The 20918-nt window shown below is 39.5% G+C and overlaps 1 long non-coding RNA gene across 7 annotated transcripts in view; it reads right to left on the bottom strand.

Moving 5' to 3' along the window:
• LOC111752887 (uncharacterized) overlaps nucleotides 1–20918 on the bottom strand; it is a 39095-nt gene that overhangs the window by 13235 nt on the left and 4942 nt on the right. For 3 of the 7 annotated variants that reach the window (XR_010321450.1, XR_010321447.1, XR_010321446.1), the window contains exons 3-4: nucleotides 13476–13541; nucleotides 2833–2923 (exon numbers count right to left, since the gene is read on the bottom strand). This is a non-coding gene — a long non-coding RNA (uncharacterized LOC111752887). Of the gene's footprint in view, nucleotides 1–2832; nucleotides 2924–6648; nucleotides 9177–13475; nucleotides 13542–20918 lie in introns of those variants that run through there. The other 4 variants (XR_010321451.1, XR_010321448.1, XR_010321449.1 and 1 more) reach the window with 3 other exon arrangements.

Genomic DNA, 20918 nt, shown 5'->3' on the forward strand with positions numbered 1-20918 from the left:
CAGAGATGTAAAAGACCTATATAAGGAAAACTATAAGACATTACTGCAAGAAACCAAAAGAGACCTACATAAGTGGGAAAACATACCTTGCTCATGGATAGGAAGAATTAACATTGTAAAAACATCTATTCTACCAAAAGTGATCTATACATAGAATGCAATTCCGATCCAAATTCCAAGGGCATTTTTTAATGAGATGGAGAAACAAATCACCAACTTCATATGGAAGGGAAAGAAGCCCCGGATAAGTAAAGCATTACTGAAAAAGAAGAACAAAGTGGGAGCCTCACTCTACCTGATTTTAGAACATATTATACAGCCACAGTAGTCAAAACAGCCTGGTACTGGTACAACAACAGGCACATAGACCAATGGAACAGAACTGAGAACCCAGATATAAATCCATCCACATATGAGTAGTTGATATTTGACAAAGGCCCAAAGTCAGTTAAATGGGGAAAAGACAGTCTTTTTAACAAATGGTGCTGGCATAACTGGATATCTGTCTGCAAAAAAATGAAACAAGACCCATACCTCACACCATGCACAAAAACTAACTCAAAATGGATCAAAGACCTAAATATAAAATCTAAAACAATAAAGATCATGGAAGAAAAAACAGGGACAACATTAGGAGCCCTAATACACAGCATAAGCAGTATACAAAACATTACTAACAATGCGGAAGAAAAACTACATGACTGGGAGCTCCTAAAAATCAAACAGCTATGCTCATCCAAAGACTTCACCAAAGGAGTAAACAGATTACCTAGAGAGTGGGAAAAATTTTTAGCTATGACATTTCCGATCAGCACCTGTCTCTAAAATCTACATGATACTGCAAAAACTCAACTACAAAAAGACAACCCAATTACAAAACGGGCAAAAGATACGAACAGACACTTAACTAACAAAGACATCCAGGTTGCTAACACATACATGAGGAAATGCTCACCATCATTAGCCATTAGAGAAATGCAAGTCACAACTATGAGATTCCATCTCACTCCAGCAACGTTGGCATTAATCCAAAAAATACAGAATAAAAAATGTTGGAGAGGTCGTGGAGAGACTGGAACACTTATACACTGCTGGTGGGAATGTAAAATGGTACAACCACTTTGGAAATCGATTTGGTGCTTCCTTAAAAAGCTAAAAACAGAACTACCATATGATCCAGGAATCCGGCTCCTTGGAATATATCCTAGAGAAATAAGAGTCTTTAGAAGAACAGATATATGCACAGCTATGTTCACGGCAGCACCGTTAACAATAGCAAAAAGATGGGAGCAACCAAGGTGCCCATCAACGGACGAATGGATAAATAAGTTATAGTATATTTACACAATGGAATACTACGCATCGATAAAGAGCAATGATGAATCTGTGAACCATTTCGTAACATGGAGGAATCTGGAAGGCATAATGCTGAGTGAAATTCAGTCAGTCACAAAAGGACAAATATTGTATAAGACCACTATTATAAGAACTTGAGAAATAGTTTAAACTGAGAATAAAATAGTCTTTGATGGTTATGAAGGGGGGAAGGAGGGAGCGAGGGAGAGAGGTATTCACTAATTAGATAGTAGATAAAAACTATTTTAGGTGAAGAGAAAGACAACACACAATACAGGAGAGGTCAGCACAACTGGACTAAAGCAAAAGCAAAGAATTTTCCTGAATAAACTGAACACTTCGAAGGGCAGGCAGCACAGCAGGGGTAGGAGTTTGGGGACCATAGTTTCAGGGGACATCTAAGTCAATTGGCATAATAAAATCTATTAAGAAAACATTCTGCATCCCACTTTGGAGAGTGGTGTCTGGGGCCTTAAACACTAGCAAGCAGCCATCTAAGATACATCAGTTGGTCTCAACCCACCTGGAGCAAAGGAGGATGAAGAACACCAAAGACACAAGGTAATTATGAGCCCAAGAGGCAGAAAGGACCACATAAACCAGAGACTACATCAGCCTGAGACCAGAAGAACTAAATGGTGGCTGGCTACAACTGATGACTGCCCTGACAGGGAACACAACAGAGAACCCCTGAGGGACCAGGAGAGCAGTGGGATGCAGACCCCAAATTTTTGTAAAAAGACCAGATTTAATGGTCTGACTGAGACTAGAAGCACCCTGGTGGTCATGGTCCCCAGACCTTCTCTTAGCCCAATACAAGAACCATTCCCAAAGCCAACTCTTCAGACAGGCATTGGACTGGACAATGGGATAGAAAACGATACTGGAGAAGAATGAACTTCTTGGATCAAGTAGACACATGAGACTATGTTGGCATCTCCTGTCTGGAGGGAAGATGAGAGTGCAAAGGGGGTCAGAAGCTTGCTGAATGGACACTAAAAGAGAGGGTGGAGGGAAGGAGTGTGCTGTCTCATTAGGGGGAGAGCAATTAGGAGTATATAGCAAGGTGTATATAAATTTTTGCATGAGAGACTGACTTGATTTGTAAACTTTCACTTAAAGCACTACATAGATAGATAGATAGATAGATAGATAGATAGATAGATAGATAGATAGATTAGATAGATTAGATAGATTAGATGGATGGATGGATGGATGGATGGATGGATGGATGGATGGATGGATGGATGGATGGGTGGGTGGGTGGGTGGATGGATGGATGGATAGATAGACAGACAGACTGAGTGATTACATCCTTGGAAGCCCTATGGGCCAGTTCTACTCTGTCCTACAGGGTCGCTGTAAGTTAGAATTGACTTGAAGGCAGTGGATTTTTTTTTTTTGATATTGATATTTTATCACAGAACAACCTAAAAAGATGATTTCTATTAATATGTGTGCATGCATATTTTTTACCCAACAGATCCTCAGCTGCTGTGAGCTGAAGTAGTGTTTGTCCTTGTGGACTGGGCCCAGCAACATGCACCGTGTCTTGCATATCATAGACCTAGAAAATAAACGGTGGTTGAATTGAATCATGGTTAATTTGATATTAAAAATCATTCCTTATTCATTTCTTCCTTGTAGCTTCTAGGCACCCAAAAAAAAAAAGAGTGAGGAAAGAAGGAAATATGAAGTTTCCATTGAGGGTTTCTGGTCATAATACATGACAGTGACAAACTGCATGAAACATGGTGTAAAAATCAAAAACCACCTCACAGTGGTCACTAAACAGAAGTAAAATCCGAACTTTTTACATTAATTCTAGGTCTTCCCCCTTGTTTTGAAAAATTGACAACCTTACTTAAAAGTTTGACCTTTCTAGCATGGTAGAAACTACCTGGAAGATAGGTGACTAAAAGTGCTAAAAATAACCTTGGCACTGGAGAATAGAAAAAGAATTCACTGGGTTGGGGAACCACGAAAGCAGAGGGATGGTGGCTGGGACCACAAAGCGATAAGCAAATGCCCATGTAGAAAACACCCCTTCTTTGTCTGCAACTACCACTTTGGGGAAGTATAGCTCGGCCCATAAAAACAGATAACGCTTAGGTTTCAGCTCCCATGACTTGTTAGCTCTATGACCTTAACAAAGTTATTTAATCATTTAGTTTCCTTATATGTAAATTGGGGATAGTCATAGTATCTACTTATTAATTGCAAGGATTAAATTAGATAATCCATGTCAATCATCTAGCTGTTCATTAGTGTTATCTCATCAGTGTTAAAAAAAAAAAAAAAAAAAAGCCAAACCCATTGCCGTTGAGTCGATTCCAACTTATAGTGACCCTATATCACAGAGCAGAACTGCCTCATAGGGTTTCCAAGGAGTCCCTGGTAGATTCGAACTGCCAACCTTTTGGTTAGCAGCCTTAGCTCTTAGCCACTATGCCACTAGGGTTTCCTCATTAGTTTTAGACATTGTTATTACCCATTCTATAAACCACATTCTATAGAAGGCAGTGAAGTATTTGTCCTTTTGAGCATATTCTCGGCCAGGCTGTAGGATAGCCTCTTTCTACAGCATTCCAACTGCCTACAGGAAGGTAGTTGCCCAAACACAAGCCTTAGGGCAGAGAAAGATGAATGATTGCCTTTCCAAAAGGAAATTGGATCCTCCTTCTCCAAAAAAAAAAAAAAAAATTCCCATGAAAGCACAGTACGTAATGCCAAGAAGGCCTCGGATGCTGTCAGTGAAAGCAAGGGTATATAATGACAGGTTCAAGATAAGTAATTTTAAAGCAACATGCAAAAGGGTCATCAGGACCTCTAAAAATGAATTCCTAGGCTTCCCAGTATGCTATGCTGACCTTCTCTGGGAGATGTAGTTGTTAAAAGCAAACGTCAACATCTGTTCTACCCTTGTGGAATGACAGCAGCAATAGCATAAATGTGATAAAGAACACTTAAAGCTGCAACTGGTTAAGTCTTTCCTTCTCTGCTAATACACTTGGCAGACAGTAATGCCAGCCAATGCATGGGGAGGAAGGAACATGTTTTAGGGAGAGTATTGACTTGAGTCCCCTGGGTTGTACTATCCCCAGAAGGGATGCTTATGAGAATACTTCATAAGAGTATAGGTTCCAAGGCTGTCAAATTAGGGGGTCATTCATTACCAGTGGAACTTGGAAATAATCAACTGGGAATTAGAGTTGGATGATGTTAAGCATATGCAGAAATGTAGAAGGAGGGGGAGGGTTAGCAATAGAGACATCTGGCAGTGAGGACAGATAAGAACTAAGAGGTCACAAACAGTGATTCTGCTACACCTGACTTGCAAAAGGCAGTTCCTAAAAGGAGTGTGGTTCAGTGCTAGAATTCTTAACTTCCATGCAGGAGACACCAGTCTGATTCCCCACCAACGCACCCCATGTGTAGCCCATACCCATCTGTCAGTGGAAGCTTGCATGTTGCTATCATGCTGAACAGGTTTCAGTGGAGCTTCCACATTAAGATGTACTAGGAAGAAAGGACTGGCAATCTACTTCCCAAAAATCAGCCAATGATCTTCAACTGATGATGGGGATTGTGCAAGACTTGGCAGTATTTCATTCTATTGTGCATGGTGTTGCCACGAGTCTGGGCCTGACTTGACAGCAGCTAATCAAAGCAACAACAAAAGCTGTGTGCCAAACTGAGTAGGGATAGGCTAATTGTTAGAGATTGCCCAGTAATGCTTCCAAACTTTGGATACTATATAGCAGAGTGTCTTAATCATCTAGTGCTGTTATAACAGAAATACCACAAGTGGATGGCTTTAAAAAGAGAAATTTATTCTTTCACAGTCTAGTAGGCTACAAGTCCAAATTCAGGGCATCAGCTCCCGGGGAAGTCTTTCTCTCTAGGTTGGTTCTGGAGGAAGGTTCTTGTCATCAGTCCTTCCTTGATCTGGAAGCTTCTCCGCACAGGAACCTCAGGTCCAAAGGATGTGCTCTGCTCCTGGCATTGCGTTCTTGGTGATATGAGGTCCCCCCATCTCTCTGCTCACTTATCTCTTTTATATCTCAAAAGAGATTGGCTTAAGACACTGTCTAATCTTATAGATCTCATCAATATAACTGCCAGTAATCCATCTCATTAATATGAAAGGAATAGGATTTACAACACATAGGGAAATTGTATCAGATAACAAAATGGTAGACAATCATACAATACTGGGAATCACGACCTAGCCAAGTTGACAGACACTTTTTGGGGGTCCAATTCAATCCATAACACATGCTTAAAGGATAGATGAATGTTTCCTCTCCCCAGAGACTCTGCTAGAGTGTTCCCCGAGACTGAACATTTACTCCTTCAGATGCTTCCCACTTGGTAAATGAATGACAGGTACCGCACCCTTTCAGCTTTACCTGGGCTGATATCTAACATGTATCATTTCCTTCTCCCCTCAATTTTCCATTGTCAAATCATCCATTAAATTGGATTGAACCCGCCTAAGCCAGCCTGTCTTGGAGTGCTTAAGGGAGATTACTTTGAAAGGAACAAGACCTTGGCTGTCAGACAGGTTAGCACAAGCTCTCACTGCTCAGGTTCTCACCTCGCAGAAGTCCTGTGACATCACAAAGTGCTCCAGCAGTCTAGCTTGCTCCCCTCCCCAGCTCTTCTCTCCTTCACTTCAAAACTGTGATTACCCTGTTTTCTAGCCTCAAGACTTTTTTTTTTTTAGACCAAGGGCGGTAGTACAGGGAATGGGGTAGAAAGCAGGAAATGTGAGCTGTCCTTTGACATTTTATGTAACCTTTTGAGATAATTTTCCCAACAGGTGTTAGACAATTGGGGGAAGAATTTTAACCATGAAGTCTCAACTCATGTTTCCATCAAAAATCATTTGTTTGAAAATTAGAAAAGGAAAGTCACACAAAACTCAAGCTGAATTAGCTTCTTGTTTTGTAGAGGCAACTGAAACACATATTCCTTGTACCGATCACTTTCCAAGGGAAGGTGTCTCCTCACCCAGGGCGCTATGGCAGCATCGTCAGTAAGCATGAAAAGCATGCCGACTTCAGTGAAATGGGATGCTGGCAGCTTTTGTGATCTGTCCTGGATCACACTCCATGTGGGTGACAGAGCTGTTGAGCTTCACACAGGAGCCCATAGCCATCAGGATCTGAGAGCTGGAAGGAATTGGTAGGAAGGCCTAGGGCAGACAGTCTCAATGAACTAGATGGTGCACCTCAGTGTCCTAGTCCTGGTTTGGGTCTAGAAAAACCCTGTTTGGGAATTCATCTGTAATTGTGTCTTTTTTTTTTTTTTTTTAAACAGATTGTTATTGTAGCTCCATATAGGCTGAAGAGGTGATGCTTAGCTTCTCTTGTCTCAAATTGAAACTTCAAATTCATAACAGACACAAATTACTCTGTAGTTCCTTACATTTGCCATGCCCTTTAAAGCTAGTTTTTACAATTCACTCTGCAAACTAAACCTTAATGATATTTTTAATATGGCCTAATGTGTGTTTGATCTTTCTTGCTGTTGTTAGATGCTGTCGAGTTTGTTCTGACTCAAAGCACTGTCTTGGTCATCTAGTGCTGCTGTTACAGAAATACCAGAAGTGGATAGCTTTAACAAAGAAAAATTTATTCTGTCACTGCCTAGTAGGCTACAAGTCCAAATTCAGGGCATTGGCTCCAGGGGAAGGCTTTGTCTCTCTGTTGGCTCTGGAGGAAGGTCCTTGTCATAAGTCTTCCCTTGGTCTGGGAGCATCTCAGCGCAGGAACCTCTGGTCTAAAGGAGGCACTCTGCCCCTGGTGCTGGTTTCTTGGTGGTATGAGGTTCCCATGTCTCTCTGCTAGCTTCTCTCTTTTATATCTCAAAAGAGATTGGCTTAAGACACTGCCTAATCTTTTAGACTTCATCAATATAATTGCTGCTAATCCATCTTATTAAATCAAAGTGAAAGGATTTACAACATATAGGGAAATCACATCAGAAGATAAAATGGTAGACAATCATACAAGGGAATCATGACCTAGCCAAGTTGACAGATATTTTTTGAGGCACAATTCAATCCATGACAGTGACCCTATATACAACAGAACAAAACACTGCACAGTCCTGTGCCATCCCCACAACTGTTGATATGCTTGAGCCCATTGTTGTAGTCACTTTGGTGTCAATCCATCTCATTGAGGGTCTCCCTCTTTTTAGCTGTCCCTCTACTTTACCAAGCATGATGTCCTTCTCCAGGGACTGATATAACATGTCCAAAGTATGTGAGATGAAGTCTCACCATCCTTGCTTCTGAAGAGCATTCTGACTGTACTTCTTCCAAGACAGTTTTTTTCATTCTTCTGGCAGTCCCTGGTATATTCAATATTCTTTGCCAACACCATAATTCAAAGGCATCAGTTCTTCTTAGGTCTTCCTTATTCATTGTCCAGCTTTCACATGCATACAAGGCGATTGAAAATAGCATGGGTTCAGTCAGGTGCACCTTAGTCCTTAAAGTGACAGCAGATTTGCCCAATACAACGTGTCATTTAATTTCTTAACTGATACTTCCATGGGCTTTGATTGTGGATCTAAGGAAAATGAAATCCTTACAACTTCGATCTTTTCTCCATTTATCATGATGTTGCTTATTGGTCCAGTTGTGAGGATTTTTGTTTTCTTTATGTTTTTTTTTTATGTTTAGGTGTAATCCATACTGAAGGCTGTGGTGTTTGATTTTCATCAGTAAGTGCTTTGAATTCTCTTCACTTTCAGCAAGCAAGGTTGTGTCATCTGCATATCTGATGTTGTTCGTGAGTCTTCTTCCAATCCTGAGGCCCCTTTCTTGTTCATATATCCCAGCTTCTCAGATTATTTGCTCAGCATACAGATTGAAAAAGTATGGTGAAATGATACAACCCCGACACACACCAATTCCTTCCAACAATCATGCAGTATTCCCTTGTGCTGTTCAAATGACTGCCTCTTGGTATTTGTAGATATTCCTCATGAGCACAATTAAGTGTTCTGGAATTCACATTCTTCAGAATGTTATACATAATTTGTTATGATCCACAAGTTGAAGGTCTTTGCATAGTCAATAAAACACAGGTAAACATCTTTCTGGTATTCTCTGCTTTCAGCCAGGATCCATCTGACATCAGCAATGATATCCCCACGTCCTTTTCTGAATGTTTGATCTTGTTACCTTAATTTGTTCACCCTTTCCCACTGCCTTCAGACTCTCAATATCTCTCATTTGTTTCTTGACATGGTCTTCTAACTGGTCAGTGCCTATACCAACAAACTTGCCCCTTCATATTGCCTTCTGTAATGCTGAAAATGACATCTTTCTCCAAAAAGAAAGTTGATCATGTCATTTTTTATTTTAAATCCTTCAGTGCCTCCCCATTGCTTATTGTCCACTCTTCTGGAGTCCCTTTAAATGAATTCCATATGTTAGTGTAAGCCAGCTTGGGGGGTCCATGAAAAGTAACCATGAGTTTCTTTATTGAACTTTGTGAATCCCTCCATAGTCTCTCCTTGCATCTGCTTCTTGAATTTTCTGGAATTGTCAGCTTCTACTTTGAGTCCTTGTTTGGCCCTCACTTCGTCTCATCCTTTGAATTAACAATTCAATTTTAGATATATTAACCTGGGTGCACTGTTGGTGTTCCCCCATGGACATAACTTCCTGTATTTCATACTAGCTTCATGCACTACACAGTCATTCATTGATGCACTTAACAAATTGTATCAAACACTATATTAAGCATTGATGATAGAATGGTGAGTAATATACTTTGCTCAAACTTGAATTGATTACACTGTAGTAGAGAATAAATACAAATTTTATGATTATCAAAGGATATTCTCAGAGGAAGTGATGTCTATGCTGATAACTAAAGAATGACCAGAAGATAGTCAAAGAAGAAAGGAGTAAGAGTGTTCCATAGTGTACCAAGTTCCAGTGAGTGAGCTTTCCAAAAGCAGAAACTAGATTGGAAAGAATAAATGGCAAGAGATAAGGCTAGATAGCTAAGCAGCAAGCAGATCATGAAGGGCCTATATACCACGAAGGGATAGGAATGCATTCTGAGGCCAACAGGGAATCACTGAAGCTTTTAAGCAGGGGCGACATCAATTAATTTGAATTTGAGGACCACTCCAGTTTTGTGTGTAGATTAATTTGGAGCAGGTAAGAGTGGAGGCAGGGATAACAGAAAAGAGTAACCACTGTAGAGAGCACTGACAACGATTTAGACTGACCTCTTGGTATAAGGGCAGTTTTGATGGAAAGAAGTGTATGGATGTAACAGACATGTGGAGAGTCGAATTAAAAGTACTTGGTGGTTGATGAGAAATGGAGAGTTATAAATAATAATTACAAAGATCACAATGACTAATATTTCTTTAGCACCTTCATTTGCAAAGAACTTTTTAACTGCTTTACATACTTAATTTCAGTTCATCCTCACAAAATCTATGGGGTAGTTATTATTATCCTCATTTTTTCAGGTGAACAATCTCAGACAGGGAGGGTTACATCACTTGACCTAGCTCACGCTGCTAAGAGGTGGAACTAGGATACAAACTCAGGCAGTGTGTCACCAGGGCTGCGTTCTTAATCACTATAGCAGACTGCCTCAGAAAGGTCAGCAATACCCATCTCAACCCTCAGGCAGGCTGGCTCACCTCTCCTTCAGTACCCGCCAGGTTAGGCGAGGTATTGGATATTTACCAATGTGGCTGGAACATAGTTATTCAGTGGGGGAATGGTGAGTATATCTTAGGAAGACTCTAGCTATACCATTTCTAATTTTTCTTAGAATAGGTCATGTTCTTTCCAACCTATCAGGCTGTGCTAGAATTAGTGATGGTTTGGTTACAAGGAACAGACACTAACTTTATACCACCTCAAGTAACCATGAACCCAAATCAAGAAACCCAATTACCAGAAGTGCAGCTAAGCCTGGATGGGGAAATGAAAAATCAGAAACAACCTCTCATTCTTGCTTATGCTCTAAGGACCTTTGTCTGTTTTTCTTCCACCAAGTTAGTGATTTTCATGCTTCTTTCTATAAACAGATTATTTCTGCTCCTTTCAATGTGTGCACAGCTGGAAATGACTTCCAGTTTGAATCTACATGACCAGTGGCCATGGTCTTTACATCTCCTGACCTCTGTACTTCTTAGGTTGAATTTTAGAGAGAAGCTCATTGATTCATCTTGGACCAGGTGTACAGCTTTGGCCCCATCAGCTGTGGGCAGGGGCTGAATCACTTGGGACAAGCAAGACCACATAGAACCACCATTTCAGAAGGAGCTTAATGTGGAGGAGGTATAGGCAAGGAGAGAAAGACTATGTTTGTTAGTCTAGTCTTGAATATTATTTTATTCTTCTGTGCTTCATGAGGCCAGAGACATGTTCTTAAAAAGACTACAGTATAAAGGACCTGGCAGGGTGCTGATGGATATGGTGATTTGGCCACAATTCTACTTTATGGTTTTACAGTGTTCCAGGTCTGACTTCTACATATACTATATTTTATAATCTCACATAGCTGTCCTCTTCTATCTATATTGTCATAGACTTAATTCAGTCCCTTATTATTTCCTACTGGATTACTGTGATAGCTCTATGACTAATCCCTCTGCCTTCAGCATCTCTTGGGTCTAGTCTTCCCTGTCCATCTTTCACACTGCTACCAAAGTGGCCTTTCTAGAACATCAACCAAATCATGTTGTATTTCTACAATTGAAAAAATCTTCATATAAAGGTCTAAGAGAATATGACATAAGAGGGAATTGCAATTTTTTCTACCTCCCTGCTTACCTTTTGTCTTAGTCTGGACAGAAACACTAGAAAAGCTCAGTATCATCAGTCAGAACAAGGCCAGGGGCTGACTGCAGAACAGACCATCAATTGCTGATATGCAAGTACAAGTTGAAGCTGAAGAAAATTAAAACAAGTTCATGAGAGCCAAAATATGACCTTAAGTATATCCCACCTGAACCTGGAGACCATCTCAAGATTAGATTTGACACATTGAAAGCTAATCATGAAAGGCCAGAAGAACTGTGGAAATACATCAAGGACATCATACATGAAGAAAGCAAAAGGTCATTAAAAAGACAGGAAAGAAAGAAAAGACCAAAATGGATGTCAGTAGAGGCTCTGAAACTTGCTCTTGAATGTAGAGTACCTAAATCAAAAGGAAGAAATGATGAAGTAAAAGAGCTGAACAGAAGATTTCAAAGGGCTATTCGAGAAGACAAACTAAAATATTATAATAAAATGTGCAAAGACCTGGACTTAGAAAACCAAAAGGATAGAACACGTTTGGCATTTCTAAAGCTGAAAAAGCTGAAGAAAAAATTTAAGCCTTGAGTTGCAATTGTGAAGGATTCAGTGGGCAAAAACATTGAATGGTGCAGGAAGCATCAAAAGCAGATGTAAGGAATACACAGAATCATTGTACCAAAAATAATTGGTCGATGTTCAGCCATTTCAGGACGTAGCATACGATCAAAAACCGAATGTATTGAAGGAAGAAGTCCAAGGCTCCAGGAGTTGATGGAATACCAATTGAGATGTTTCAAGAAATAGATGTAGCGCTGGAAGTGCTCACTCTTCTATGTCAAGAAATTTGGGAGAGAGTTACCTGGTCTACTGACTGGAAGCAATCCATATTTGTGCCCGTTCCAAAGAAAGGTGATCCAATAGAAAGCAGAAATTATCAAGCAATATTATTAATATCACACGCAAGTACAATTCTGCTCAAGAACGTTCAAAAGCAGTTGCAGCAGTACATCAACAGGGAACTGCCAGAAATTCAAGCCAGATTCAGCAGAGGATGTGGAAAGAGGAATATCATTGCTAATGTCAGATGGATATTGGTTGAAAGCAGAGAATACCAGGAAGATATTTACCTGTGTTTTACTGACTATGCAAAGGCATTCAACTTTGTTTATCATAGTAAATTATGAATAACATTGTGAAGAATGAGAATTTCAGAACACTTAATTGCTCTCACAAGGAACCTGTACATAGACCAAGAGGCAGTCATTCAAACGAACAAGGGGATACTACATAGTTTAAAATCAAGAAATGTGTGCTTCAGGTTGTATCCTTTCACCATGCCTGTTCGATCTGTATGCTGAGCAAATTACTTGAGAAGCTGGATTTTATGAAGAAGAACGGGACATCAGGATTGAAGGAAGCCTTGTTAACAACCTGAGATATGCAGATGACAGAACATTGCTTGCTGAAAGAGAAGAGGACTTGAAGTACTTACTGATGAAGATCAAAGACCACAACCTTCAGTATGAATTACACCTCAACATAAAAAAAACAAAAAATTCTCACAACTGGACCAAGTGGCAACCTCATGATAAAAGGAGAAAAGATTGACGTTGTCAGGGATTTTATTTTACTTAAATCCACAATAAACGCCCATGGAAGCAACAGTAAGAAAATCAAACAACCCATTGCATTGGGCAAATCTGCTGCAAAAGACCTCTTTAAAGTGTTAAAAAGCAAAAATGTCATTTTGAGGACTAAGGTGTGCCTGACCCAAGCCATGATATTTTCAGTTGCCTCATATGCATGCAAAAGCTGGTGGACAACAATGAATAATGAAGATCGAAGAATTGATGCCTTTTAATTATGGTGTTGGTAAAGAATATTGAATATACCATGGACTGCCAGAAGAACAAACAAATCTGTCTTAGAAGTACAGTCAGAATGCTCCTTAGAAACAAGGATGGTGAGACTTCATCTCCTATACTTTGGACATGCTATCAGGAGGGGGGCCAGTCCCTGGAGAAGGACATCATGCTTGGTAAAGTAGGTTAGTGAAAAAGAGAAAGACCCTCAACGAGATGGGCTGACACAGCAGCTGCAACCATGGGCTCAAGCTTAACGAGTGTGAGGATTGTGGAGGACCAGGCAGTGTTTCATTTAGTTGTACATAGGATCGCTATGATTCGGAACCGACTGGAGGGCAACTAACAACAACAACAAGGACTGCCAGAAGAACAAACATGTCTGTCTTGGAAGAAATACACCCAGAGTGTTCCTTAGAAGTGAGGATTGCGAGACTTCGAGACATCGTCTCACATACTTTGGACATGTTGTCAGCTGGGATCCGTTCCTGGAGTAGGACATCATGGTTGGTAAAGTAGAGGGTCTGCAAAAAAGAAGAAGACCATCAAGGAGACGGATTGATATAGCGGCAGCATCAATGGGCTAAGACATAACAAAGATTGTGAAGATGGCGCAGTACTGGGCAGTGTTTTGTTCTGTTGTACATAGGGCCGACGTGAGCCGGAACTGTCTTGATGGCATCTAACAACAACAACATCACTCACCTTCTGTACTCTTTTCTAATTGGGCTACTTGCAATTTCATGCTAGGCCATATTCTCTTACCCTCTGTACAGTTGCCATTGAGTTGATTACGACCTCATGTGTGTCAGAGTAGAACTGTGCTTCATATGCTTTTCAGTGGCTGATTTTTTGGAAGCAGATTGTCAGGACTTTCTTCTGAGGTGTCTCTGGGTGAACTGGAACCTCCAACCTTTTGCTTAGCAGCTGAACATGTTAACAGTTTGCACCACCCACAAACTCCCTATGCACTTTTACTTTGGCAAAATCTTTCCCTTGCCTCCCTCTTCATCTGGACACTACAGTTAAACCTTCAAAATCAAATTCATATTTGACTTCCTTAGGGAAGACTTCTTTGCTGGGACCCCCTGACACCAACACTGCCTTCCTCCTGTCTCCACTCCACTTCAGCTTAGATACTTTTCTATTTTCCAGAAACGTTTAGACAAGATACTCCCCAAAACGTATAATTTTCCATCTTAGCACACTGATGGCAGATTAGAATAATTAAAAAAAAATTTCCTATTAGATATAAAAAAAAGTGTTTCTTTTAGTAGACATATGTAAAAGTTTGAAGCTACCTTGAGGTTATCTAGTTCAACTCCCTCTGTTTAGAAGTAAGAAGGCCTAGAGAGATTGAATGACTTGTCTGAGGCCACGCAAGAGAGCAATGCCAGAGCTGAAACTTGTTTTTCTTTTGGTTCAGTGTCATTTTCATTATGAGAGAGCTGGCTTCAGTGGCCCTTTATCTATGCACTCCTCACTAACCTCCTCTCTGCCAACCTCCCTCTATGCTCCTGGAACCCTTGCTTTTATTACTGGCACTGGTTGGGCTTCAGAGTGGGAAGGTTAGTGCTCTCATTGTTACTCCTCTGTGAAATTTCAAGTCCTTGACACCCGGCATCGTGGACTCAATATCTTTATACTTCCCTCCATGCTTAGCACAGTGACAAGTTTATAGTAAAAACCAAAACCAAAACTGATGTCGTTGAGTCGATTGTGACTCATAGTGACCCTATAGGAGAGAATAGAATTGCCCTCATAGGGTTCCCAAGGCTGTAAATCTTTATGGAAGCAGTCTGCTGCCACATCTTTCTCCCATGTTTTGGGTTCAAATTGTCAACCTTTGGCTTAGCAGTTGAGAGCTTAACCACTGTGCCTCCAGGGCTCCTTAAGTTCACAGTAGTCCTCCATAAAAGTTGTCTGAGCTTAGAGAATTTACAAAACCAAACCAAAGCTACAAGAATTACTAAAGGAAATTGTTTGGTCATAAATTCAATAACATCGGATACCAACACAACACAAGGTCACAGAACAGAACATCCTGAAATCAACCCAAACAGGGAAATTACAAAAACAAAATAAGATTAGTTTTAAAAAGAAAAAAATTGCTCAAAACAGGGAATCATTGAAGTCATTATGTAAAAGATCACAATAATCAAAAAGAGGGACTAAATACAGGAGGCACAGATCTTCTATATGGAGAGGAAAACAAGGCGATATAGGATGACACAAGTTAGGTTTTTACTTGGAAAATAGGGGTAAATATTAAGGTAACCACAAAGAGATATAACAATTCCATAATTTAAAATAAAAACCAAAAAAAAAATAAAAATAAAAAAAATAATGACTCAACAAAACATAAATTCAACTACTACGAAAATGAGGAACACACAATTTACAAAGAAAAACTTCTCAGCACAAAAAAGTAAGTAGAAAAATGAAATTGTCAACACACACTAAAAGGCATCAAAATGACAGCACTAAAAAACTCATACTTATCTATAATTATGCTGAATGTAAATGGACTAAATGCACCAATAAAGAGACAGAGAGTCTCAGACTGGATAAAGAAACACGATCCAACTATATGCTGCCTACAAGAGACACACCTTAGAGACACAAACTAAAACTCAAAGGATGGAAAAAAATATATCAAGCAAACAACAAGCAAAAAAGAGCAGGAGTAGCAATATTAATTTCTGACAAAATAGACTTTAAAGTTAAATCCACCACAAAGGATAAAGAAGGACACTACATAATGATTAAAGGGACAATTGACCAGGAAGATATAACCATATTAAATATTTATGCATCCAATGACAGGGCTGCAAGATACATAAAACAAACTTTAACAGAACTGAAAAGTGAGATAGACACCTCCACAATTATAGTAGGAGACTTCAACACACCACTTTCGGAGAAGGATAGGACTTTCAGTAAGGAGATCAATAGAGACACAGAAGACCTAATTGCTACAATCGACCAACTAGACCTCATAGACTTATACAGAACACTCCACTCAACAGCCGCAAAGTATACTTTTTTTTCTAGTGCACATGGAACATTCTCTAGAATAGACCACGTATTAGGTCATAAAGCAAGCCTTAGCAGAATCCAAAATATTACAAAGCATCTTCTCTGACTATAAGGCCATAAAAGTAGAAATCAATAACAGAAAAATCAGGGAAAAGAAATCCAACACTTGGAAACTGAACGATACCCTGCTCAAAAAAGACTGGGTTATAGAAGACATTAAGGAGGGAATAAAGAAATTCACAGAATGCGACGAGAATGAAAACACTTCCTGTCAAAATCCCTGGGACACAGCAAAAGCAGGTCTCAGAGGTCAATTTATATCAATGAATGCACACATACATAAAGAAGAAAGAGCCAAAATCAGAGAACTGTCTCTACAACTTGAATAGAAAGCAAGCAACAAAAGAATCCATCAGGCACCAGAAGAAAACAAATAATAAAAATTAGAGCTGAACTAAATTAATTAGAGAACAGAAAAACAATTGAAAGAACTAACAAAGCCAAAAACTGGTTGTTCAAAAAAATTAACAAAATTGATAAACCATTGGCCAGACTGACTAAAGAAATATAGGAAAGGAAACAAATAACCTGAATAAGACATGAGATGGGCCATATCACAACAGACCCAAAAGAAATTAATAGAATCATATCAGACTATTAAAGAAAAATTGTACTCTAACAAATTTGCAAACCTAGAAGAAATGGATGAATTCCTAGAAAAACACTACCTACCTAAACTAACACAATCAGAAATAGAACAACTAAATAGACCCATAACAACAACAAAAAAAAGATTGAAAAGCTAATGAAAAAATTCCCAACAAAAAAAAGCCCTGGCCCGGATGGCTTCACTGCAGAGTTCTACCAAACATTCAGAGAAGAATTAACACCACTACTACCAAAGGTATTTCAAAGCATAGAAAAGGATGGAATACTACCTAACTCATTCTATGAAGCCACCATATCCCTGATACCAAAACCATGTAAAGACACCACAAAAAAAGAAAATTACAGAACTATATCCCTCATGAACATAGATGCAAAAATTCTCAACAAAATTCTAGGCAATAGAATTCAACAACATATCAAAAAAATAATCCACCATGACCAAGTGGGCTTTATACCAGGTATGCAAGGTTGGTTCAATATTAGAAAAACCATTAATGTAATCCACCATATAAATAAAACAAAAGACAAAAACCACATGATCTTATCAATTGATGCAGAAAAGGCATTTGACAAAGTCCAACACCCATTCATGATAAAAACTCTCAGCAAAATAGGAACTGAAGGAAAATTCCTCATCATAATAAAGGGCATCCTTTGGGTGTACAAAGCCAACAGCCAATATCATTCTAAATGGAGAGAGCCTGAAAGCATTTCCCTTGAGAACGGGAACCAGACAAGGATGCCCTTTATCGACATTGTGTATTCGACATTGTGCTAGAGGTCCTAGCCAGAGCAATTAGGCTAGACAAAGAAATAAGGGGCATCTGGATTGGCAAGGAAGAAGTACAAGTATCTCTATTTGCAGATGACATGATTTTATACACAGAAAACCCTAAGGAATCCTCCAGAAAACTACTGAAACTAATAAAAGAGTTCGGCAGAGTTTCAGGTTACAAGATAAACATAACAAAAATCCCTTGGATTCCTCTACATCAACGAAAAGAACATCGAAGAGGAAATCACCAAATCAATACCATTCACAGTAGCCCCCAAGAAGATAAAATACTTAGGAATAAATCTTACCAAAGATGTAAAAGACCTATACAAAGTACTAGTGCAAGAAACTAAAAGGGACCTACATAAGTGGAAAAACATACCTTGCTCATGGATAGGAAGACTTAACATAGTCAAAATGTCTATCCTACCAAAAACCATCTATGTATGCAATGCACTTCTGATCCAAATTCCAATGACATTTTTTAATGTGATGAAGAAACAAATCACCAACTTCATATGGAAGGGAAAGAAGCCCTGGATAAGTAAAGCATTACTGAAAAAGAAGAACAAAGTGGGAGGCCTCACTCTACCTGATTTTAGAACATATTATACAGCCACAGTAGTCAAAACAGCCTGGTACTGGTACAACAACAGGCACATAGACCAATGGAACAGAATTGAGAACCCAGATATAAATCCATCCACATATGAGTGGCTGATATTTGACAAAGGCCCAGCGTCAGTTAATTGGGGAAAAGATAGTCTTTTTAACAAATGGTGCTGGCATAACTGGATAACCATTTGCAAAAAAATGAAACAGGACCCATACCTCACACCATGCACAAAAACTAACTCCAAGTGGATCAAAGACCTAAACATAAAGACTAAAACGGTAAAGGTCATGGAAGAAAAAATAGGGACAACGTTAGAAGCCCTAATTCAAGGCAGAAACAGAATACAAAGCATTACTAAAAATGACAAAGAGAAACCAGATAACTGGGAGCTCCTAAAAATCAAACACTTATGCTCATCTAAAGACTTCACCAAAAGAGTAAAAAGACCACCTACAGATTGGGAAAAAATATTCAGCTATGACATCTCTGACCAGCACCTGATCTCTAAAATCTATACGATTCTGTTAAAACTCAACCACAAAATGACAAACAACCCAATTAAAAATTGGGCAAAGGATATGAACACGCACTTCACTAAAGAAGATACTCAGGCGGCTAACAGATACATGAGAAAATGCTCTTGATCATTAGCCATTAGAGAAATGCAAATTAAAACTACGATGAGATTTCATCTCACTCCAACAAAGCTGGTATTAATCCAAAAAACACAAAATAATAAATGTTGGAGAGGCTGTGGAGAGATTGGAATTCTTATACATTGCTGGTGGGAATGTAAAATGGTACAACCACTTTGGAAATCTATCTGGCGTTTCCTTAAAAAGTTAGAAATAGAACTACCATATCCCACTCCTCGGAATATATCCTAGAGAAATAAGAGCCTTTACACGAACAGATATATGCACACCCATGCTTATTGTAGCACTGTTTACAATAGCAAAAAGCTGGAAGCAACCAAGGTGTCCATCAATGGATGAATGGATAAATAAATTACGGTATATTCACACAATGGACTACTACACATCGATAAAGAACAGTGATGAATCTGTGAAACATTTCATAACATGGAGGAACCTGGAAGGCATTATGCGGAGTGAAATTAGTCAGATTCAAAAAAACAAATATTGTATAAGACCACTATTATAAGATCTTGAGAAATGGTTTAAACTGAGAAGAACACATTCTTTTGTGGTTATGAGAGGTGGGTGGGAGAGGGTTATTTACTGATTAGATAGTAGATAAGAACTACTTTAGGTGAAGGGAAGGACAACACTCAATACAGGGAAGGTCAGCTCAACTGGACTGGACCAAAAGCAAAGAAGTTTCCTGAATAAACTGAATGCTTCTAAGGTCAGCGGAGCAAGGGTGGGGGTTTGGGGACTATGGCTTCAGGGGACATCTAAGTCAATTGGCAAAATAAATTCTATTAAGAAAACATTCTGCATCCCACTTTGAAGTGTGGCATCTGGCATCTTAAATGCTAACAAGCGGCCATCTAAGATGCATCAATTGGTCTCAACCCACCTAGATCAAAGGAGAACAAAGAACACCAAGGTCACAAGATAATTATGAGGCCAAGAGACAGAAAGGGCCACATGAACTAGAGACTTACATCATCCTGAGACAGAAGAACTAGATGGTGCCCAGCCACAACCGATGAGTGCCCTGACAGGGAATACAACAGAGAACCCCTGAGGGAGTAGGAGAACAGTGGGATGCAGACCCCGAATTCTCATAAAAAGACCAGACTTAATGGTCTGACTGAGACTAGAAGAATCCCGGGACAGGAACCATTCCTGAAGACAACTCATCAGACATGGACTGGACTGGACAATGGGTTGGAGATGCTGATGAGGAGTGAGCTATTTGTATCAGGTGGACACTTGAGACTGTGTTGGCATCTTTTGTCTAGAGGGGAGATGGGAGGGTAGTGAGGGTTAGAAACTGGCAAAACCGTCATGAAAGGAGAGACTGGAAGGAGGGAGCAGGCTGACTCATTAGGGGGAGAGTAAATGGGAGTATGTAGTAAGGTGTATATAAGTTTATATGTGACAGACTGACTTGATTTGTAAACTTTCACTTAAAGCACAACAAAAATTATTTAAAAAAAGAAAAGAAAGAAGCACTGGGAGTTGAGTGCATTGTTTGGACCCAGGGTCTTTGGGCTGATAAGTTCCTAGAGCAGAGGAAGACTGACGACAAGGACCTTCCCTGAGAACTGACAGAGAGAGAGCCTTCCTCTGGAGCTGTCACCCTGAATTTGGATTTCTAGCCTCTGAAACTGTGAGAGAATAAATTTCTGTTTGCCAGCAAAAAAAAAAAAAAGTTGTCTGAATGGAACAGAGAGTGTTGGCAACTGGGAATCTGTTGGATACATCTGTGGACGTGGATAACTCTGTGTGTGTATGTGTGATCCAACCCATTGCCATGGAGTCTATTCCAACTCATAGCGACCCTATCGGACAGAGTAGAACTGTCCCATAGAGTTTCCAAGGAGCTCCTGGCAGATTTGAACTGCCGACCTTTAGGTTAGCAGCCACAGCACTTAACCAGTATGCAACCAGGGTTTCCATGTATGTGTGATCAGTACATTTAAATCATCTCCTTTTTTTCTGTAACTTAAAATACCGTCAGAACTTGAGGCAGGCATTACCGTCAATCCCCAAAACTCAAAATGGAAAGATCGAACTGTTTACTGTTGTTACTGTCATGCTCATCATCCTTAGTATTACAGTCTTTTGACATTTATAGCGTACTGTTTATAACACACTTTAAGATCATGCT

Source organism: Loxodonta africana, chromosome 3 (assembly GCF_030014295.1).
Source record: "Loxodonta africana isolate mLoxAfr1 chromosome 3, mLoxAfr1.hap2, whole genome shotgun sequence".
Lineage (NCBI taxonomy): Eukaryota > Metazoa > Chordata > Mammalia > Proboscidea > Elephantidae > Loxodonta > Loxodonta africana.